Source organism: Athene cunicularia (genome assembly GCF_003259725.1).
Source record: "Athene cunicularia isolate RWA chromosome 22 unlocalized genomic scaffold, athCun1 chr22_part1, whole genome shotgun sequence".
NCBI classification, from domain to species: domain Eukaryota; kingdom Metazoa; phylum Chordata; class Aves; order Strigiformes; family Strigidae; genus Athene; species Athene cunicularia.
The window spans coordinates 4,005,207-4,029,294 of record NW_020799128.1 but is presented as its reverse complement, the minus strand read 5'-3'; positions in this window follow the sequence as shown (position 1 = coordinate 4,029,294).

The following is a 24,088-nucleotide window of genomic DNA, read 5'->3' as shown; positions in this document are numbered from 1 at the left end:
CCCCCCTCCTGTTGGGCCTGCCTGTAGCCTCCTTGCCTTGTTCTCGGGTCCTGGGAGGGCAGCCCCATCCCACCTCAGCCCCCCAGGCCCTGTCAGGAGCCCTGGAGAGCACAGGAGGAAATCAAAGGGGGCAGCGACCACTGCTGGGCTCAGACTGCCCGGGACACGCTGCAAACAGGCTCCCAGCATGAGGAGAATTTCTCCAGCTCTCCCAAGACAAAATTCATCCAGACCAGGTTACCTCAGAGTTTTGCCCCGGCATCCCAGCCTCACCCTGCTGCTCTCCAGCCGTTAGTGTCACAGCCTTCACCGTGCAGCTCTGCAGTGAACCGAGCTCAAAGTTTCCCCTGGCAACGCTCCTCTGTAGGAAAACGCCAGCCTGGCACGCTGCAGAGCTCCCCGGGCCCGGCTGGCTTCAGGGAAGTGCTGACAGGGCAGTGGCCAGGACTGAGCAGAGCCTGCCAGTTCTCCAGCCTGGCTTGGCTGCCCCAGGAGCCCTGGCTCCAAGGTCTCTCAGCAAGAGGACAGCCCTAGTCCAGGCTCTGTCGGCACAAGGAGCCCCCAGGGCCCTTACTTCCAGCCTCTGTGCAGTCTGGAGTCTTTCAGAGTGTTTCTAAAAGGTCAAAAGGAAATATCACTTCTACTTTTCCCCCAAGTCTGATTTTGAAACATTTACGTCTCCAGCCAGCCCTAAATGCTGTTATTTCTTACTCCTAATTCACAGGGTCCCTTGTTATCTCCACATGCCCATGACCTTTCTGTCATGTGTTTAGGAGCTGATGAATGGTAGTTAAGACATGCCAAACTCATTCCACTTGTGAGACAAACCACACCAGTCTCAAAGGGCATCAGGGAAATCACTTCTCATCCAGCCCTTCTAGCCCCTGCTCTCAGCACAAGAGACATCATTTTAGGTCTCCCCTGGTACAAACCAGCAGAGCTCCAGGTAGAGACTACTGAACTATGCTGATTTATGCCAGCTCAGTATCCAGCAGACACTGCTGGAGACCTGCCTTGAGCGCTGACAGAATGTTAAAGTCTTCTGGGACTTTTTTTTTTTTTACATCCATTTATACAATGAACTTGTTTAAGTGATATTGCCAAACTCATGCATGCAAAACCAGTCTAGATAGACACTGGCATTTGATACTTAAAGAGGCTTATAGACTTGCAGGGGGATTTTAAAAACGCATCTAGGTGATGGAGGCATCCAGCATGAACTGTTTTTAAATGGAAATCAGGCGCATAATGTGTTTCAGAGTTTTTGTACAGTCCTCTAGCATCCAGTCACCTCATGTCCACAGCTGCTTTGCAAACGTGGCCTGTGGGTGCTAAACTCCAGAAAGCCACTGGGATTTCATGGGAAAGAGCCATTTTCAAGACCCGTGACCAAAGTTAACAGCAAAGTTGATTCAATTTCTGCACGACTTTCCTTAAAAAAACCCACCCAGGGAACAATGTGTTTCTCAAGAACAGAGTCCTCCCCCCTTCCTTTCCGTCCTGTTTGAAAGCGCCTCTGACTTTGTTCCTCCCCAGAAGGGGTCTGGCAGGTTCTAGCACAGGAGGAACCTGGGAGAAACAGCAGAAGTTATTTAAGTCCAAACACATAAAGTTACACATATTCAAAACAAAGAGCATGGGAACTTGGCAGAAGGAGAGAGTGTCTAAGTTACCAAAGCAGCCATAACTCAAGAGCTGACAAATGATGTGGGTTTGAAATGAGTATTTATTCTGGTATTTAATAATACAAATCCAGAGTGTGGAAACTACTATACTGCTCCATCACGTTGTCTTCAGTGCCTCCAAGTCACTGACGGCTGTAAGGACCAAGCACTGTTGTGGTTTAGATAATTCAGTGCCTTTCTTACAATGTTTTACTGCAGAAAAAACACATAGTCAGCAGGGGAAGGGATTCCCCTGCTAGTTTCTAGGCTAGCATTGTTTCTGAAACGTTGGAGCTCAGCAAGGCTTTGAACAGTGCAGGGGAACTTATGTCAGAGCAAGCCTCCCCCCTCGCAATCAATCTTTCTATCTCCCTGTTGAAAGTTACATCCCCAAACTCCTCAGCTTTAGAGTACATCAGACTCGAGTCAGCAGCACCAAGGCACCAAGTATTCTCTTGCCAAGTGGCGGCAGCTCACCAGCAACCCAGCTGCGCAGGGGCACCGGCCGACGGCCCCGGGGCCGCCACTGCCTGCAGGAGTGGATGCTCGGTTATGCAAGTTCCTTACGCCATCCCACCGAGGAAGAGAGCAACAACACTGAGCTTCCACCACAAAAAAGCCTAAAAAACGATGGTCAGCAGCTCAGCAGAAGAGATTTCTGGATTTCTTTTTCCTATTATTGTAGCAATGAACCCAAGCTGGGGAGTTTGGGTCTAGATTCAGCCCAAGTTTTATTTCAGTTTGTTGGTCCTAACCGGGTCTCTGAAACTTATATGGAGCAGCATTTCCCTGGGGGAGCAGCAGGTCGGTTACTCGTCCAGGACACTGGGTGCTCTTGCTACCAAGATCTTCCCTGAATCATCTTTTAAGGCAGAGGATTCACCAGCGACCCTCAGATCCGTGAGAGATTCTGGCCTGATTTTGTAACACTAAGAAGTGGGGGTTTAAGGTCAAATCATCACATCAGGTGTTTATTGCAGTCTCTGCTACCCCACAAAAATTTGCTCTAGACCCAGGCAGAGGCATTATTTCAGGTTACCTTGGGATTAGGCAAATGTGAAACAACAGCATGTGTTCATGCTTTGTGGGTTGCTGCCTGCTTTCCCCCCGCATGTTCAGTAGGCTTTTTGTATTTTATTTTAAATGCAAACCAAATTATAGAGTAGCATATTTCTGTTTATCTAGTGAATACTGTTGTAATGACTAATTGCTACAGGAATTCACCTCTTAGTCTAATAAACCTAGCCCAAGTGAATGCAGAAAGGAATCTATTGTTTTAAATGTGTAATAATAGGGAAAAGGGTTTTTCATGACCTTTAAAAGGAAGCTCAGAAAGAGGCTGGACATACAAACAAGGATTCCTAGGAAGAAGCTACCTGCAGTGGATGCTTTTCCTTAGGAGATGGAATTTTTTAAAGCTCAGGTAGAGATTCTCATGTCCGCTACATGGGAAACATCCCAACGGGGGCAGCTGGAGGATCAGCCATTTCAAAACAAAGTGTTTACTGGTTGCTGCAGGCTGAAAGTAGTAGCTTTAGTTTAACTATAAATTAAATACACAGTGAAGAACACCCAAATCAGTATGATTTGGGTTTGTTTTGGAGATGAAATGATAGATTCAGTTTTCTTTCCTTACCCCTCCTCAGGACTTGGTAGCATTGTCAGCAGGAAACAGAGAACCCCACTGACTCGGTATTGATCCACACGCAGGGTTACTTTGGGGGGAAATAACAAATAAGGGTAGGTCAGAACTGACACGAAGTGGGATGCAGAAGGTTTACAAGTGACCAGACGTTTAGAACCTCTCAGCACCCGATAACCCCAGCAGTTCACATCTGACCGGCCTGTTGAGGCAACCAGACTGCAGCAGCACCAGAAGTTACAAATTGCTGACCTGGCTCAGCAAGGAATACCTAAATCACAGCACTTGGAGCCCTGAGGGGACAGCAAGGTGCTGCTCTTCTGCCAAGGTCCCTGTCCCTGGGAAGAGAGGACAGCCTTCCTCCCCATGGCAGGAGCCACCAGAACCTCCCATCTCCCTGGGACAGCCCACTGCTGGCTGCAGACGGAGGCTGGAGCAGGACCTGCACACAGCTCACCCAAATTCCGTGGTCAGAAACACGAGAGAATACAAGTGCTCCCAGCAAGTGACAAAATCACTGAAGTTAGACCCTTCACACTGAGTCCTGGCAACAGCCAAGCGCACCCTGTCCATCAGAAGCCTCCTGTGTCCCCGGGCGAGGGGCAGGGAATCGGCATGTCCGGAGCCACCTCCCTGCCATCAGCATGGCCCAGCACACACAGGGCATTTGAAGGTGCCTGCGAGCAAGACTACTGTCCCCACAGCCAACCTGATGCCAAGGACAAGGTCACAATCCACCAGGCACAGGAGCTAACTAACTTACCCTGGGTAAGATTAACACAAGGCTGAGTCACCACACAACTCCCACTTGGGCCCTCCAGAACCCACCAGGAGATCCCTAAGCCCTGTGTTTGCTTTGCTACGGGGATGAACTTTACCCCCAGCAAGGAGTCGGCGCTGCCTGGCAGCCAGCTGGGTGCTATTGCCACAACTACACACAAGTAAATAAAACAAAGCAAAAAACGGTCACCACATTACAACATGGTATTAACCACCCAGCACAGAAACCACTAAATGCTTTTGTGGAGAGCCACTGAGAGAACACGTCAAGGTGGTTTTTTATTTCCTTCACCTTAGTTGCGATGAAGGATCAAGCGAGGAACAGTACCTGGACCTTCAATGCATGACCAAAAGAGAAGACCTGCATGGATATGTATCTACACACTGTCATCACAAAGAAATGAAGCGTTGCACTTCCCAGGGCCTGGGAGATGCTCTGACCACTATTACTTTTTGGCTAGGAAAGCTGCTTAAGCACACAAAAGGTCTATACTTAAACATTCAGCCTGCAACAAGGGGTATACCAGAACGTTTGTGAATCAGCTTTTCTGAGGCAGCAGCCCTTCTTCCCTTCCTCTCCTCTACAGAGAGAATACATAGTAAAACTACATAAATTATCAGCTGAGCCATGAAAAAGCATTTTCCCAAGAATATGCAAGGATTACAGCAAACACCAGGAAATGAAACTGTGCTGGAGAAATACAACTGCATCCAGATTAAGGTGATGAGGAGTCAGTATTGATGAGGCATAGGTGGTCAGAGTGGTGCTAATCCTTGGGTCACTTGCCACCAGAAGCCCCACTGATCCCTCTGGGAAGGCCTTAGAGGGTTTTACACCGGCGTTGGGTCGTTTGAGGTTCCTCTGCGCTGGGTGCACGGCACTCGCCACCCAGCTTGGATGTTGAAGTTAGGGCAGCTGCTTCTCAGGTACATGCTGCTCATGGTGGGAGAGGTTTTCTTTCAGGAGAATGACATCAGGAGGCCTCAGCAGCCTGGGGGGGGACCCTCTCTCCCTGCTTGGGCTGCAGGGCGAGCCTGGGAGCACCAGACACACGCAAGGGTCCTGTGACCAGACACCCGGGCCACAGACACCCGCGTGCACTCGGGTAAAAACAAGCTGAGGGCTGTCACAGAGCAGAAACTGGCCGAACAGAGCTTGAAAAATCCCTAAAGGCTTCAAGCAAACTCAGCCCCATATTACTATTTCTGTAGTATCTCATTATTTAAGTCAAAACACATGATTTTAAGAAAGCTGACTCAGGCCTTTTAACGCTTGGGCTTGCCAACACTGTACGCGCACAAACGCTTTTCAGAGGTTCTGATCACCTGCAATTCACACCAAATCGTGGGTAGCTAGCGCTTAGAACAGCAAGCCTGTAATTTTATATGCAGTTGCTGTTTTATTTCCTGCTTTCTTTCCTGACCTTGGTATTTTTGTAGTCCCAGACAGACACAGCAAAGACACCACCATTTTGTTCCCATGCAAAGCTGTTTCATCTCCGAGAAGACAGGTGAATTTTTATGCCTGGTGGCAAATACACAACCCATAATCCCAAGTAAAAAGCATTACCTGTGGCAAACAGGCTTCTGCAGCAGCACAGGGACATGTTCCTTTGCAGAAACCAGCAGGAATTTTCTTAAGGTCAAGCTCTGACTCCAGGAGGGACGTTACCAGATTTTACAGGCTGGCAAGCAGTCACCTTGTTGCTATTCAGAGCGGTGTGAGCTTGTTCGTTTGTCTTTCACTGTAGTTAAAAAAGAAAATAATAAAGGAGAAAAAAAAAAAAAAGACACATCAACACAACTACAAAGATCAACTCTCCAGAAAGAAAGCTACAATATATAGGCTACAGTTTCCTGCTAAAACAAACCCCCTCACAGTATGATTTCATAGGCCATGCTAATTATTTTTAGGGCAAGCATAATAAAACCCAGGTGATTTGCCTTTAGCAATTTCTTCTTATCTTCACGCAGCTCCGGATCATTTACCCACATGGCAAGCAATTACAATGAGCCCTGCAGTTCTTAACAGACATCTTTTGTCGAAACCCGGCAAGAGTACACAAAGGTTAATATGCTTTTGCACTACAAAAATCTGGGCATTGTCTTGTGTATTGTAAGACGTGCTTGTGACATGCTGAATTCAGCTGATTTACAAGATCAGCAAAACAGAAGGCTTTCCCACTGGGAGCCTTTTTTCTAACTATTTCCTCATCGGGATGTCGGCGTGCCGGAGCCTGGTTTGCCACGTGCCCGCGAGGAGCCGCGTCTCCAGGCAGGCCCCGTCCCTGCCCTCGCCCCTCGCGCTGGGCCAGGCCGCCCTCCCCTCCCCTCCCCTCCCCTGCAGAGAGGGTCCCGGGGCAGAGCTGGTAGCGGGGAAACCACCATCTCCCCGTAACAACCTGCGGCTGTCTGGGACAGGCTGGGGCTGCCCCCGTGGCTGCGGGGCCGAGCCCTCCCTCCTCCGACTCCAGGAGATGGGGCGTTGGGACGGGCCTCGCCTCACGGCCCTGAGCCCCGGGGAGGAGCGTCCCAAGGCCCTGCCGTGGCGCTGGACGCCAAGGGGGGTTACAGGAGAGTCCCAGCCCCGCTCTGGGGAGCCAGGGCACCTCAGGGTCAGGCCCTGGGGCACAACCTGCTCTTACGCTGGGTGCTGTGGTCCCCAGCGAGGAAAAGCTCCTTTTGCCCCTGCGTCCACGCTGCCGTCCTCACCATCGGCCTGGCCATGGGCACAGCTGTAGGTGGGGGAAAGGAAAGCTCAGTTTAGAATGGGAAGATCTGCGAATTCCCACGGTCCCTATCCGTAAGGACAGTACCGTTAGGGAGGTTTCACCTTCTCGGGTCCGCTCCCCACCGCATGCACTGTCCATCAGCAGAGGAGATGCCCGTGCTGTCACGGAACTCGAGGCCAAGCACCCTCGGGGCAGGGGCGCTGCCTCCCGCTCCCACGCGTGGGGCAGTCTGGGCTCAGCAAAGCCCCCGAGGGCTCTGCTCTCCGTGTCCTTGTCACGCGTCCACTGGCGTCCAACCGACCGAGCAGCAGAGAAGTCTCCTCGACCTGGAGGGATGTCGGGGCCGGTCCTCTCACCTTCAGAGACCACCGCCCGTGTCTCCTGGTGGCAGGAAAGGTCCAGGCCAGGCCATGGAGAAGCAGCAGAGGCCTGGCCGACCACCCTCGCTCTTCACCTCCGCTGTGCTCCAAAGCACCCGGTGCACTTCCAACGCTTGTCTGAGGTCCCAGCCACTGACAGCGAAACATTAGCAGGACGCTGTGTGAGGGGGGAAACATGGGAAAAGGAGAAGTTCATTTATTCTGTAGTGCAGGGCACTTGTGGCTGCTTTTATTAAATTGTGTGTCTCTCTGTGGGGTATTAAATGTAACATGCATTTAAGCTAACTCTGGGGTGCCTAAAGAATAGAGACAGAAGATGTTTTCTCAGCATTTATTTTTATCAAAATATATATTTGTATCGATGAAGTATTGGCTGTCAGGCTACCAACAGAAAATCACTCTTGATGCAATAAAACTCACAGCCTGTTCAGCTCTGCTAACAGTAACCCTACCCCAGCATTTAATTACAATTTCCAGACTGAGAAAACCAGCCCAGCTTGATAGGAAGGGAAAATATCCACCAGCACCATAGGATCCTACACCACAGGGATGGTACTCGGTCCCAACATGTCCCTGAACAAGCCATTTACAAGAGGAGAAGCCTGTTGTATGGCATAAAAAAATAATTAAAAAAACCTTCAGAAGGGTTGGCAGCATAAAAATTTCTGGCTCTGTCGTCTCTCTGTTTCTGCGAGCAGCAAAAGATCCATAATTCTCACACTTAATGTAATTCCAAGGCATCTAAAGTGATTTACAGTCAGTTTACTCAATACTTTCAGCTTTATTTAATGTAACAGTTATGGCACATAAAAAGTTTATTGAAAATCCTTTGGGAGTATGATTGAGTAAGAAACAGTCATTGCTAATACCATTACAAGAGCTGAAGAGAAGGATCCCAGCATGTTCTCTCCGTGACCTTTATGGCTCTGTGATCCAGGGTTGCACCAGGAAATCCTGCCCTGCTCTCGGAGGGGAGCGGAGCCGCTGCCCCCTTCCCTCGTGGGGAGCAAACAGCCTGGGCGGCGCTTGTCTGCCCCGGGGAGCCCCGGCTCTGCCTTGCCTCGCCCGCACCACGGGACGGGAGAGAACTTCTGGGAAGCTGAGGGGGGAGGGATTTCCCTCCTGCCAAACTCACTCGTTTATGCAGTTATTTATTTTCACATTCGCCGTTTGCAAGCAGAGCTGAATCTCTCCTCTAAAGAGCAGCGGAGTTGTGTTGGGTGGGGTCGGGATGAAAACAGGGTTGCCGTGGAGTGGAGTGGATGGATCCTTCCCAGCCCAGCTCCCTGCAGGGCTGCGGGCTCTTTCGGCATCACCAGTCTGTTAAGCTTCTCCCCAAATGTGAAATTGCAAGATGTTAATTTGCCTCAGCAATTAACAAACATTACTTTTACTATCATTATAGCAATAACTGTAATTTAATAATCGCCAGCACTGCTAGTGATAACATCCACAGTGGTGAGCGTATCTCACATCCATTTCTGTTGGATATTCTTGCAGTGCTGGCAGCCCACCAAGGTTGCCTGAAACAACAGAAGATTCACATTTATCTTAAAAGGGTAGGAGACGAGCATAGTAATTATTATTGTCACTTTGGCAGCACCGAAAAGCTCCAGCCACAGCCCAAACCCAGTGTCCACATGGCATAAGATCCCTCCTGAGGACACCGGGGGAGCCCTCAGAGCCTCGGCGCGAGCCTCCACGGGCAGACGTGAGCGTGGCCAGCGCCCAGCTCCACGGGCAGCCTCTGGTGGTCTGGGATCCGGGCAGAAAGGGCAACCTTTCCTTCAGCTGGGATGGTTCCAACATCTCTTTGGTTCCAACATCTCTTTTCTCCAACCTGCTTTCACACAGAGTCACAGCTTGTTTGCAAGCAACCCGTATTTTCCAGGAATTGGAGGTGAAAGGTGTGTCATGTGAAGGTGGGAAGAGCCAGCAAAACCAGTTCAAAATAAAAAACTTAAGTGCACTGAACAAACTGGAATAAATAGACAGTAAAAGAAAAACATGTTCCACATGTGCATGTTCCATAAACAGAAAAAAGGTTACATTTTTTAGATAAGGCAACTGTGATGGATTGTTTAGCTGTATTTGTCAATCAAGTATTAAGACTTGCAGAATTAAAATCAGTGCAGTTCAGAGATGGATTCCAAGCTCTCCAAAACATCAGGTTTGGCATTTAGAGAGCTATCAAGCTATCATCTCTAGACAGACAAACAGATAGATGGATGGATGATTTGGAGAAAAAGATGGAGACATTCTTTCAAGACTTTTTTTTTTTTTTTTTTCCAAGAGATGATTTGCCTGTGCCAAGAATTCAGCCTGGGGAAAAGTCCAAATGTAGCATTTCCTCTAGCTTAAACTGGGGCTTGGCCCAAACCTAACTCTGGCTCCAAAGACCCGCTCTCGGCAGGGACACGGAACAGGGTTTGGTGCCTCCAGCCCACCCCTGCGTTAGCAGAACAGAGATGTGCATCACCGGAGGAAGGGACACCTGCCTTTGCCCCCAGAAACGCCACTTACAGGTGCCCAAATGTTAATGCTGAACAGATGGGTGGGAGAAAAGCAGCATTTCATGCTGGAACTGGCAGAGCAGACTCCAACAAGTCCACTATTGTTAGACAGAAATTCCTAGAAACAGATGCAGCAAATTCAGTGCTTTAGAGCCAGTTCTGGAGTTTGGGGTCTGCTGGGAGAAGACTGTGTAGCTTATGGATTAATGTACTATTATTACATTACTCTTTAAGCTTCAAAGGTCTGCCAGGAAACCTAAGCCTACTATCTATTGAATGACATTTTAAGAACAAATAATACATTAATATATTTAATTTGAGAATAAACACATACATTATAGGAAGGGATTTTGTCTATGCTGATAAGTCAGTGCTTGACCTTTCCATTGCAATCCCCGGGTGCTGAGCCATCGAGGACCTCTTCCAGGAACCTTTGCTATCGGCTGCAAGGCGAGCGCCTTCACGCCGGTCCTGAGGCTCCAAACTGGAGCTGACACACTGTTTGGAAATGGGAGCTTAGCCGTAATTATCCCTTCGACACTAATCTACAGCTACACTAAATCTTGTTGCCTCAAATTAGTTAATCAATTAAGTGTCAAACCACAAAATGTTAGTGATTGTGGCCTGAATTTATTGCCTTGGCACACGCTTCCATCTGCTGCCTCTCTCCTTTACTCAGGTTTTGCTGTTGGAAAACTTTGGGGCAGGTGCTTCCCCTGTCTCATTAGGGAAGGGTTAATGAGGACAGGTACCCTGTCCCAGAAAGAAAAGGGTTGGAAACGTCCTGCACCATGCAGGGGGAGATGCTGGGGCCCCCCAGCTGGAAAGCAGCTTGGCAGGAAAGGGCCTGGGGGTCGTGGTGGACACCAAGCCAGCCCAGCAAGGAGCCAGCAAAGTGCCCTTGGCACGGAGGTGGCTAATGGCACCTGGGCAGGGGAAGCACTGCCACAGGCCGAGGGACAGGACCCTTCCCTCTGCTCAGCACTGGGGAGGCCACACCTGGAGTGCTGGGGCCAGCGCTGGGCTCCCTGGTACCAGAGAGACAGGGACATGCTGGTGAGAGTCCAACAAAGGACCACGAAGATGATGAAGGTCCTGGAGCATCTCACAGACGAGGAAAGGCTGAGAGAGCTGGGACTGTTCAGCCTGGAGAAGAGAGGGCTCAGCGGGGCGGGGGGGCTGGAGGGGAATCTGATTAACATGCGTACATATCTGAAGAGAGGGTGCAAAGAAGATGGAGCCAGTGGTGCCCAGCTCCAGGACAAGAGGCAGTGGGCACCAACTAAACACAGGAGGCACCATCTCAGGTGCAGAAGACACTTCTTTCACTGGGAGTCTGACGGAGCACTGGCATTCCTTGCCCACAGAGGGTGTGGATTCTCCCTCCTTGGTGATATTCAGAACTGGCTGGACAGGACGGTGCAACCAGCTGGGGGTGGCCCTGCTTGAGCAGGGGGGCTGGACAGGGCGACCTCCAGACGTGCCTTCATCCCTCGGCCATTCCATGGTGCTGCAGCCTGAATCCTGACGTGCTCGACATGGGTGGTTACAATTACAGCAAGTCAGAAAGTCCCGTTGTTTGCACACGGTAGCTTGGAAAATTTTAGGAGCTGATCAGTTTTGCTGAAAGTCTTTTCAGCTTCAGAGAAGGTTTTTTTTAGAATTTCAACGAAAAGATAAAACTGATAACTGAAACATTTAGCTTTTTCAAAAGTCGTGAAAATATTCAGCTTTGGAAAACATTTCTGGTCAAAAAATAAAATAGTCTGTTTTCTTGGAAACAGTTTCAAAAACAAATGTCAGCCTTTTAAGTGTATATTTGAAAGAGGAAACTTTTTTAAAAAAGAGTTTTTTAGTTTTGTTTGTTCTTATTGAAAAACAGCAACAACAAAAAAGACTTTTCAATGGAAATTTCATTTCTCGGTGAAAAGCCATTTTTCATTCAAATGATGTTTAGAAGAAAAATATTCACCCAGTTCTAGTCCCCGGGGCTAATGTCTGCAAGAACTGTGTGGCCAGGGGTCATCTTGTCCCCATTTACAACTCCTGGGGCCAAAACAAAAAGAGAAAGAGATGAGTATTCAATTCTCAGGGTCCCCAAGTGAGCTAAGTGATGCTGGGCCAGTTATTGCCACACTGGGAGCAAATGAAAGCATCCTGCTCGTCGACACTGTCATTGACCTACTTCTGATGATCAGTTAAAAATGTAAATACAAAGGCTAGACTTTGGGAAAGCTAGCACAGGACGATGGGGGGAAAAATTGCAAAAGCGAGGTTTATTGATCCCCAGTCGAGATTGATGGCACAATAAGAGCAGGAGGCGAAGAGTGATTTTGCTTTTGAAAACGTTGATGAATAAGCACTCAGGGGCAACAAATAGCTGGACTCCCCGAATGATGGACGGCAGCAGGCGAACAAGATGCATTTTTATAAATGGGTGAAAGGAGAGGAGGACTTATTAAAAAAAATGAATGACCACATGTGGCAGGGATATGCCACTGGGGAGAAGCCAGCCATTGATTTATGTGCACTACTGGCATTTGAAAATTCAATAATAACATTGACAAATGAGAGGCAAAGCTGGCCAGAGGACAGCAGAGAACTTGGAGTGGAGAAAGAAAATGCCAAGGTCAGGATGAAGGAACAGAAAAACATGCTTATGTTGGAAAGGTTTTGAGTTAACTCATCTATATAAAGACATTAAGAAAAATCACTCCGGGATCAGAGCTCACCATCCTGACTCTGTGGCATGAACTGGGTGAAGTAAATGGGGGAGTTGTGGCATCCGGAGGACCTCGGGGTGGGGATATCTACTTCCAGACATGGGGAGCAGGATCATTGCACCTTCCCCTCCCACTTCTGATAAGATGGTGCCTGGTGCTCCCTGGCACCTTTAAAATTAAATCCTCTGCAGTTTCTAAGAACCGTTGGCATGATGCCCCCACGCACGAGCACTGGGCCGCTAAGCCCAGGCAACTCCTTGCCCAGGCCCGCAGGCTGGCTCCGTGCATCTCCAGCTGGGAGCCCGGCAGAGGCAGAGAGGGGACGGGCCAAGCCTGAGCCCAGGGCGACGCAGCGACTCGGCCCCAGCAGAACCCGGTGGAGAGAAGCAAGACGCAGTGGGTGTGCGGGAAAAAAGGGGCACCAAGGGGCGGGAAGGCAACCGGGGTGTGCTGAGCACACAGCCAGGGGCTCGCCCGCGCTGGTCGGCTGCCAGCCAGCGGCATCAGGAGCCGAAGTGGCCCAAGCGCTCGCAGAAGGGGCGATGAGCAGAGCCCATTGCTGGGAGCACCCTGCGGGCCGGGCAGAGCAGGGCTCAGCACCCATGAACCTCACGTCCCAAAGAGGCGGAGGAGAGGAGCCGCCAACTCTTCTGGGCTGGGCAAGTCTGACCAGGACTGAGAGGTGGCGTGTTTGTCTTTTCTTGCACCTGCTCAGGGGAGGATGGTGGAAAAGCCCTGCTGCAACATCCTCTCCTGAACCACAGCATCCTGGACCTTAGGCCCGTGGAAAAAAGCAGTAATTGGACTCATCAAAGCCATCTCTGGCTACTGCTTGAATAACGCCTTGTCCTCACCAGCTCGCAGAATGTAGCGTGGCACATAATGTTACCTTAACATTTGATCTACTTAATAAGCCCCCCATTTTTTCTCCTGCTTGTCTCCTGGCTCTGTTACAAATGGCAGTAAAAGAGTACAACTGGCAGGAGAGACCGCAAGGAGAACACTAGCGAGAATGTGGCAGAAATGTACTTTGCTCTTTCTCACCATTGCTGGCCTCCCTCCGGGCTTGTATTCATCTATGAAGATATCTTTTCTAAATGCTGGAAGGTCAGAGGTGTGGATGGAACATAATTCTGTGCATCGGTGTGCTTGGCTCAGTCGAAGCAGCACTTATTCAGTGGCGGTGAGAGATTTCTGCAAGGACTATACGAAGCCCTGGCATGGCTCACCGAGGCCCGTGGAAAGGACTGCGGGAGTGTGGGTCAAGGCCTCATCAGCTGGGAAACCACAGCGTTTGGTGCTTGGGGGGTGTGAACACCCGGAGGGAGGGTACAGATCCTGCCTTGGGGCTCAGCACAAAGCTTTCCTGTTGAATGAAGCAAAGGCCTTAATCAAAGCATGCAGCAATGTGCAGAATTAGGACAGCGTTCATCCCAGCAGAGCCTGGCTTGAGCCTCAAGCCCCCAAAATTGGACTTTGGACACTGTATGTTTGGGTTTTTTCCACGCCTGTTTTGCAAAGCAGATAATTTCCATCTTCAGCAAAGCAGCTGAAACTCCTGTTCATGGTGTTTTACTCAGTTTTCCGGCCTGGTAAATCTCACTGCCAGAGCCAGCTTTAGTTTTAAATATCATCTAATATCACGTCATTGAATACCTGATGTGCAACACTGGCCTGTGTATTTTAGGATGTGTCCCAAAACAAGTTCCAAGCCAACTAATCCTTCGATACCAGGCAAAGTCATCCCTTGGTTCCACTCTCCTCCAGCCAGAGGAATCTTTGGCCAGGTGATTTCAGGGAGGTTTGTAAATGTGAGGCCAAAATAACTCAGCTAGATGAGAGGTGGGTACAGCCAAACCTCATTCTTTTGTGCTACCCTGGCAGAAGTGTCAATAGAAGGATTACACATCATCTCATTAAAATTTACATTGCTGAGAATGGAGCTTGTATTTATATGTTCTCTATATTTAGATTCCATGTTGCTGTTGCCACTCAGCTCCTCTATATCCAGAATTGTCACCCTTAACAATAACAAGGTGTACACACACACACACACACACACACACACTCACACACACACACACACACACTCTCACTTTTTTGCTCAGTGTGTACAAGCTCTGAAAACAAACTATCACCTTGTGTTTCCTTAATCTGAGGATCTCAAGCAGCTCAGGCAGGTAAAGTAAGTATCTTCTACAGGAAGGTAAAGTGAAATACAGGGAATTTGTTGGATTCACCCAGGTTGTATCGTGAGTCTGTGGATGAAAATAGACTGAAACTCTGTTGCAGAGACGGCTGGAGCCCCTTCCAGTTACTGGCAGCATGTCTCCCTGCAGATGTAGCTTTACTCCTCTGAAAATCTCTCAGTAAGAGTTTTATACAAATAATTAAAGCTGGCAAGAAGTGCCTAACTCTTTCTGGTTGCTGAAAAAAAATCCTCTGCTCAAGTTTGACATAGCCGAAATAATTAACGAGGGAAAAAAGTTGAAAAGCCGATAAATCTCTGGAAGCCCACCCCTCCGCCTGTCCTGGGGAATGTTACGCTGATAGCTGTCTGTGTCAGCAACGGCGTTTTGCAATCAAATTTGAAACAGTGCAGCTGAGGACAGCATTCATTTAGAGTTTGGAGCCAGTACTGCAGAAAACCTAGAGGCCCAATCCAGAGCTGGCGCAAGCTGGTGTAATTCCGCTGCCGCGAGGCTGACGAAGAGCGACTGAGGATCTGGCCACAGCATCTTACCCCCGCTCCCCCCCCCAAGGGTTGGAGCAGCTCCTCAGAATCACTCTAGAGCCCATTAAAACAAAAGTAAGATACCTCCAATCATTATTACTCATTTTTATGGCCACGTTGTTCACAAATGACTGAATTTAGCTGTCAAATGTATAGAAAAGAAAAATAAAATCAAAGCATCAGCCATCTGCGCCCCAGAAAATGTTTATATTTTCATCGGTTCTTTATGGCAAGAAGGTCTCAGCTCCTTTGTTCCACATCATATTAGTTATTGCATGGGAAATGAGTGTTTTTCACTTTGCCATTTATAAGGCTTTTGCATTCTCTCTCCTGTGCACGCTCGTTCTCTCCCTATATGTATTTTTAGTCCATATGTCTTGCATTGACACATGGAATTGTGTTTGTTTTACTGGTTCTGTCTCTCTAATAGTTTTTCATTGCAAAGGGGATCCAATGTTCGTTATTTACTCTGCTCTCTTCCAGTGCCATTACTGCGAGCGCTCGGTTCAATCAATCCAATTGCCTGAGAGCCGTGAGGTTCCCTGACCTGTCTGAGTGCGGGAGAGCCCTGAAACCCTGCCCGGGCCCATCTCCGAGATGTTTGCAGGGGCTCTGCTCTTTGCAAGCTCACACTCCTACTTGCGCTGTGGGTCAGGGCCTCAGCTGGAACCACCCGGCGTCACTCCAGGAGCGATGCGCAGAGCAGCTGCAGCATCCCACGGCCCAGGACAGGCCGAGATTTATCCTGGAGCAGGGCTGGGATTTCCAGGAGTACTTTGTGACTGGAGAGAGGAATTCGCTCTCTCAATCATCTACCCTGAGGCATCTTAGCAGCCACTCAGTTTTCCAGCAAAGTTTAGTGACTGTGCTCAGAAACTTGGGCCCTTTCAGGGCCTCTCCTAAGCAGAGTGCCCCGAATCCAGTAGTCACTTAAGAAACTCTTGGCCAAAAGGCATCAAGAATGAAGCAGAGTTGTTGCAAGTAAGAGTTCCACTCCATCAGATCACGTAAACACATATTTAGCTCTAAGTGGATAAATAATCCCTCTGAAAGCCACCCACATCGAACGCTTCTCTAGATTTGGTGCTGTGGTTTGGGTGAGCGTCGTTATTTTTCCTTTTTCAAACTCCCCAAAGGAAAGTGCAAGCGGAAGTTAAAATCCCAGTGACTGCCTCCACTTTCGTCCCTGGCCTGATCTCATATTCTCTAACCTTACCTGGGAAAGTGCTGTAAACAGCAGGAGTGTAAATCTGCTGAGGTTACTCGGGCACGGTAATATATAGTGCACCAGGGAGGCCTCTGAAACGCAGAGCACCATTGTGGGCCCCGTGTTATTAGATAGATGCTGCAGGAGAAGGAAAGGAGAAATAAAGGGCATGCGAGGACCAAACAGCTGCATGATGGAGCCAGCGCTGGTCTCTGCATCTCTCTGGAATGATAACACCATTGAGACACCGCAAATAAGTGTCAGAGGGGACACATGGGCATGCTGCACAGCACACGGGTGTCTCGGGTGCCCCGATCTCAGGCAGCAAGTGGCCCTGTGGCTTGCAGCCACCTCTAAGGGGGATTTAGAGCACCCACACCTCCCGTCCTCTCTCAGCCGTCGCATGGCCCCGCCGCAGAGCTGCCCAGCACGGCGGGTGGCACAGGGAGACTGCAGGGACGCGCAGAATTGCGGCTTGGTGCCGTCTGAAGGTCTTACGTTTCAGGCCTTCCTGTCCTGTGTTGAAAGTGTTCTGCCAGCCCTCACAAAACCTTTCCACAAAGCACCCCAGGCCCCTGGCAGAGCTGCGCGCTGGGACGTCTCTGTAAGCAGGGTCTCAGGAGAGCATCGCCTGCCCTGCAGTGGCACACGGAAAAGGGGATGGAGGCTCAGAGGCAGCCGGTGATCCGCTGACGGTCAGGGGGGCAAAACCAGGCCCAGGGGGTGTCACCAACACAGGAGCACGGCGTCACCAGTGACACCAAGCAGATGGGAAGGGCCATCCCGGCTTCTGCACCAAGCCAGAGGCGGCATGTGGCCATCAGCCTGCTCTAAGGCTGAATGAGAAATTCCAAGGAAAGCAAGCGAGGAAATGAATTCCAGGCAAGCGGCTGGGGCAGGGGAGGGAAAGGGTGGAACGAGCATCTCTCTTTTCAAGGCAGCTGGGCTTATTTTAATGGGCAAGGTCAGCAAAGAAATGACCAGGAAGAGAAATCGCTGCCATTACAAATCAGTCGCGATCTTGTATCAATTATTCCCTGCGCAGTTCCCTTGCCTTGGGCTGAAGCAAACACGGCCTAATCAGTTTTACATCTACGTTTAATTTTATTGGAAAGAGGAGCCAGCAATGCATCATGGGGCTGCTGTGTGACATGAAAGGTGACCCCTGCCAACTTAATGACACAATACATAACCCTTAATGAAGTCACTATCTTGTCCTTTTTTTGCTGTCTCAGCCTGATGATTTATGATGGCATCATTTTGCTTTGCCCTCTTTTCATTTCAGCTTGACAAAGTGGATGAAACAATTATCTTCGTTATCGGCCGGAGCAGTAGAAATGTGATGGTTGAGGATTTCTGCAGGTAGAGGAACTCGGCTACAGATCAAGCGAATGGAAAAATACACTGAGGAATTTGGGGGTTCCCCCCTTCTTTTCCCTCTCTCTGACTGTGCCTCCTGAAGATGGATAGAGGATCCCATCAAGCCCTATATCACTGTGGCAAGAAGTAATTTCCAGAGAAAGAGATGTCCGTAGCAGCAGATAGAAGCAAGCTGAGAGGTGTCAATACATTTCCCTTCCCAGCTCTTTTTTCCTCTCCTCTCCTCTCCCTGCACACCTGTGCTGGTATGATGCACGCCCACGAGCACGCCTGACAAAGGCTGTTGGGCACGTATGCAGCTACATAAAGGTATCAAATGGTAATAATGACACTGTGGGTTTGTGCCTCCACATATCCGGACTCGTGTGTGTGTTTGCACCTGATTTTACCGATCGTTCAAGCCAGCATAAGCCTGTCTGCGACCCCTCAGAGCTGAGTCTACTTCTCCATGGTCACAACACTTCCCAGCTGCAAGTGCATTGCAAACCTGCTGTTACTAACTGTAGCTTGATGCTTTGATCAGAATAACAGCCCAGGATTTTACCAATTTTGATAGAAAATGGGTACGTTTTTCCCCTTGGTACCTACAGAGGTTGTATGATGGAAGCCTTCCTCCACTGACAGAGATGCAGATGGAAGCTGACGGCACAGTATTTCAGTCCTGCTAGGCAAGAATGACAAAGTGCCCTCGCTAGCCATATGCTTGATGGCACTTGGAACTGCCACAGTAATATTTTTTGGCTGGTGCTGCTCTGGGTCTGATGTGGCTGTTGCTGTTTACTTAGTTCCTCCTCTACAGCGAGATGATTCAGGATGACTGTGAGCAGACCTTCGCAGCACTACTTAGGCACATGAACAAACGATTTTAGGAGATAAAAAAGACAGACTCAGCTATTCCTATTCCGATCACGTCCTTTGCCTGCACAGGGCTGTTCCCTGCGGCGCCTTTCCCAAGCCCCAAGCACAACCATTCCTCTCGTGCACAAGCTGATGGCAGCCTTCCTTCCACATTCCACCACCAAGGTTGAGCCTCAGAGTTTTCTGCTCCGTCTTACACTCCTGAGCTACCCCAACTCCCAGTTGTGAGCTGCTGGACAACCCTCTGCCAGCAGAGCTGGAATTAAAAAGTCATTCCGACACTCAGACACAGCACTCAGCCAACTCAATCACACTGTCCTGCTCCTCGCTATGGAGGATTTACATATTCGAAAGACTCCCTTTTTTTTAGACACATTTTTCATGGTTTTGGAAATAGTAGTCAGAAGCCTTCCAGGATTCTACAACCACTGCTTCAGCCTTCTAGTGTTCTTACATGCACCCTTGTAGGTCAAGACCTCTGTACAGTGAGCCAGTTAGAGTACCTCTAATTAAGTTATTCTGCCTCATTCCTGACTAATATAAAACATGCTTATCAACCCCGATTCTGCATTAGGGCTCCATCCTCCTCCTCACAAGGAAGCCTTTCTCTCCACGCTGTGACCTGAGCAGGGTTTCTCAGGGAGGGTGGGGAAGGAATGAGAAGATAAATGTAGTTTGGCAGGACATTAAGGGAAACCACAATATTGCCTTGTAATGCAGCTCCTATCTGATCACCAGAGTCAAATGTGGTGCCGGAGTTATGTCTCATAGGAAGTGGAACCAGCCGCCCCCGTCAAACTGATTGCCGAGATCTTCCCTGAGATACTCCTTCTGTCTGTCAGAGATACCAGCTGCTGAGGAATTCCCAGCATGTGCTGCCAGTGACCCCAGCCGAGCTACAGACCCCTCTCCTGTCCCCATCCCTCAGGCTGCTCCCGGGGGCTGCAGCCACACTGCGGAAAGGGGAAAAGCCCGTGGCTGCGCGCTGGGCCTGGGAAAACGCGGCCTGGCTTGTCTTGGTGAGCAGAGGATGTGGGAGGGGGACGTGGCTACTCCTTTCTCTTACACTGAAAGAAAAAGCTGCAGCTCTTGAATTGCTCCTTTAATTTCTTAACACCTTTCTTCTGCCCTTGCAGGAGGCATTTCCTGCTCCTCTCCTCAGCTTGGACAGCATCCTAGGAATTCACTCACATGGAAGGTGGTAAATGTGATGCGTTGGCAGAAAACATAGGCAGCACTAGCCTCTAGTACTTTCAGAATAATCTGCAAAAATTTAACTGATTAATTCTCAGAGTGATCCTGTAAATCAGACAGGTCTGAATGCCACTGATAGGGGAAGGCTGAGGTCACCAAGAGCCAGGGTCTCAACAGCAGAGCCCCCCGCAGCAGCGCGGTGCTGGATGTGGTCAAGCCCAGCTGTGCCTCCTTTTCGTGGCAGGAACTACAGCCACAGAGCTACAAATCCTGCACAGACTCAAATACATCAGAGAGAGAAGAAAAGGCTCTCTGGAGTGACTCCTCTACCGTCAGAATAATCACAGCCTGGCTGGAAAACAGGAACATTTTACAAATGAAGGAACAACTAACTGTAAGCAGTTTAATCATAATTAATGGGAAGACACTGCTCAGTGAGTAGCTGCACAGGGGCCTGGTTGTGGTTCAAGCAGCCGAGTGTGATACACCGTGGCCCTTTTCTAGTCCCCTCTCTTTATATGCCCATTCTTTCTCATGTCCTTGCTTTAAGAGGTTGTACAGGTTTTACATCACGGTCCTTGCCGCGGTATCCAAGGGTATTTAACTGCCACGGTTTGATGCATAGGCTCTGGATTTGGGAACAAACAGCAGCGAACCCTTCTCAGGGAAGGGCGGGCTTTTTCTGCTGGACCGAGCGCTCTAAGAGTTAACGCATCCTTCCGCTTTGCTTGCCTTCAGTCCCACTGCCAAAAACCCCGCTCGTTCGTCTGCTGCGCTTCCTCCGCGTGTCAGCAAAGGAAATCCGTAATCTCCCAGCTACAGATTTGGGGAACTTTGACATCCCCTAATGAGGTAAACACATTACTGTCATGTACAAACAAACAGCAACAAATTAGCAGCTGACACGTGAGGAAGCCACGGCACAGCAACATGCGGCACTCTCACAGGCAATTAAGGCTGCCTGCGCTGACTGCTCACGCGCCAGCCGGGTCTCGTCCCACGCTCCCTGCCCCAGCCCTGTGGCTTTCCTGCCCAGTCACCATCTGCCTCTTCCTCGGGGGGTTTCTTCCTCATCTGCCACCTGAGCGCCCCATTGGCAAGTGGGTGTGATACCGGGTATGGTCAGGTGCAGCATCAGAGGCTACTGGTAGAAAAACCACCTGGATATTGTGGCCGCAGCCCGTGTGGAGCTGGCAGGGCAATGGGCGTGTCGGGAGGGGTCCCTGAGCACCCAGCATGGGCTGCCCTCAGGGGGGGGACCCCGAGCTGGCAGGACCCTCGGCTTGGCCCTGGGGGTTGCTTTTATTCTCCACACGGGCACATGCCCGAGGCTGGGAGGCAGGACTGCGGCGCGCTGGCAGAGGTGGGTCTTTGCATTCCGCGTCTGTCAGAAATCAGGTTCCTGCAACATCACCCAGGAAGATCCCAGGGTCTTTCCTTCTGGACTGTTGCTTGAGGCCCCACCCCAGGAAAAGGGCTCAGTAGCTAAACCGAGATAGGGAAGGGAGACCGAGCTGGTAAAGAGTGACAGATATTTGCCTTATATTTTAGCAAAAGCCATCTCTATTAAGCAAGAGCCAGGGCAATAGGCCCATGGTCAAAGGGCTTTATTATTATAATTGTTTTGCAAGGGTGAAAGCCTCTGGATAAGAATCCAAATCAGTCATCACTCAGAATAATAATCATCAAGAAAGATAAATAAATAAAGGTAGGATCCAGCCAAAAAAGGAGCTCACATTATCAGCCATTAAACCAATAATCCATTAGTGACCAAGGTTGCTGAATAATATAGTACTTTCACAGTACCCATAATTTATACTGCAGACTAGAGAATAGACACGATTATTAGAGTGAGGGCTACTGGATGACACATGATGCATGACCGCGCGGCATTGATCTTCACACAACAGGAAGGTGTCTAGACTGGGAGATGTATGGCCGTGCGATTCAGAGCAGGGCATATTTCATGCGGGGCCTAATGGAGTAGTGGAGGCCGTGATGGATGACTTGCCTAGTTTCAGTAGCAGCGCAGTTATAGCAGTGCTAATGCGTGACCTCTCCCGCTCCCTGCGTCCTTCATTCAGTCAGGGTGACCTCATTTAAAGGGATGGAAAATGAGAGGCGCAGAGTATGAGGGGGAGGGAAGAAGGGGGAGGGAGGGGAGGAGAAGAAGAGAGAATAAGAAAAATAAAAGATAAGGAGAGGGCGTGATGTAAATGAACAATCTCTTGTGAGCTTCTACTCTGCTTCAGGCTCACTCCAGCCCTGCAGTGGCACTGGCTGTTACGGGACTGATTCTGCTCTGCATCGATCGGGATTCTGCTCCTATATGGACAGGCTACTCCTGATTTACACAAGCGCTACTGAGAGCACAGCGAGGCCCCTGTGGTGCAAGTCTCAGCCTTGCTCGGGCTCCCAGAGCTCGTGGGACCGGGCCAGCAGATGCTGCTTGGGACATGCTGTGTTACCCCTCGCCCGCACCCTCCCACAAGCCGGTGAGTTATGGGTGCAGCCGTTGCTGCTGCGCGGTGCCCACCTGCTCTCCGAGCCAGAAACTGTCCCCAGAGCGAGCAAGGGCTGTGGAATTGCTCCTGGCTGTTTTCAGCCTAGGGCAGCAAAATAACCTAAACTGAGTACTGTAATCAGTCTTGTGTCAGGCCTGATGGGAACAGGTGAAAACCAGATTCAGAGAGTGGGTGTCCAGTCCCCTTATTCAGGCCCTTCACGAGGCACTGGAACCCCCAGCTCCTCTGCAGCATCTCTGACACTCAGCCACAGCCTCCTCTCGCAGGCAGAGGCAGAGGAAACTCATCAAGCCACACACCAGAAAAATCCCAAGTGTACAATAAATGTAAAATATGCAAGCGGGATCAAAATTAATAAACGGCAACAGCCCTAAAAAAGTTGAAAAAAATTAACAGCACCCCACCATGAATTTTTAAAACGGGTCAGGTTTGGTTTTAAGTGCAGCATCGAAACTTCGGTCCCAAGCAGAGCAGGCACCTGCCAGAGCTCGGGAGGACGGACAGAGCCAGAGCACCTGCTCTGGCCCAGGACCGCGCTGCGCCCCGGCAGCGAGGAGGAGGGAAGGGGAACGTGACTCTGAGCAGAGACTGTGAAACCGCTGGTCTGAGGCCCCTGTCTGTTTAGAAAGGTTATTGCAGCCCCTCGGCGTGCCTAACCTGGAGGAATTTTACTCCAAACTCCAGCACGTGTTTTGGGCTCAGCAGCAGTGGCAGGACCCGGGCATTTGGGTGCCCCCGGACTGTGGGGGCCTGGCTTCCACAAGAACCCTGCGTGCAGCACCAGGAGAGTGTCAGGTGGTTTGGTTTGGTTTTGGTTTGGTTTAAACTTCCAGGAATTTCTTCAAGGAAAACAGAAACCCAGGTATTTTTATGGCATTTTGTCATACTTTCACATCTAACAATACCACTTTTTGATGGAAACTACTACATTTGGTGGTAGGAAAGATACCCGGACCGATAAAACAAGATACCCAAGAACTCTGATCTGTCTCAGGACACTGACGGCAGAGCCAGCGCAGAGCCCAAGTGCTCAGCCACGGGCTGCACAGCCTTGGCCTGCAGCTAAACCCGGCTCAGCCACCTCCCCTCCTGCAGCCCTCAGCCGGGCGCTCACACCTGCTGTGATGAATTCTGTGCTTTGGTAATGCAAGGTCCCTAAAGGTTAAATAAAATGATCTGCTAAAGTTGAAAACTGAATTGATGGAAAGGAACTGTTTGCTTTCTCCCTCCTATTTTGATTCTACTTTCCTTATCTCTGGTTCATTGTTTCAGATATCCTGGATTAGTGCCCAGGACTGTTGTCAGCCGGTGTCTGTGCAGAGAAGAGACAGTCTCTGCCCCAGAGAACCTGCAACCTTAGCAGTGAAGACGGGTACAAGGCGAGATCATTCCTGCTGTTCAGAAGTAGGAAATGAAAGCACACAGAGCATCCATCACCGCCCGCAGTCACAAGGGAAAGGCCAGAGCAGAACCAGGAGCTAAGCCTCAGGCTCTCGGGGCTTTGACAAGAGCATCCTTCCTCTTCTGAACAGGCTGCACTTGCAGTGCCCAGGCAGGGGGTCACTGTGCGGGCAGAGGGAAACAGCTCTTTGCTGGGCCCTTGGGGTGTCTTCCAAGCGACCCCTCCTGCGTCTGTCCTCAGCCCTGAACCGCAGGAGTTCCCTACCAGCACAGACCCCTCCAGGATCAGCGCAGCTCCTCTAACACTGTCTCACTGCCCACCCCAACAGCTGGGCATCCCCCTTCCCCCAAACAC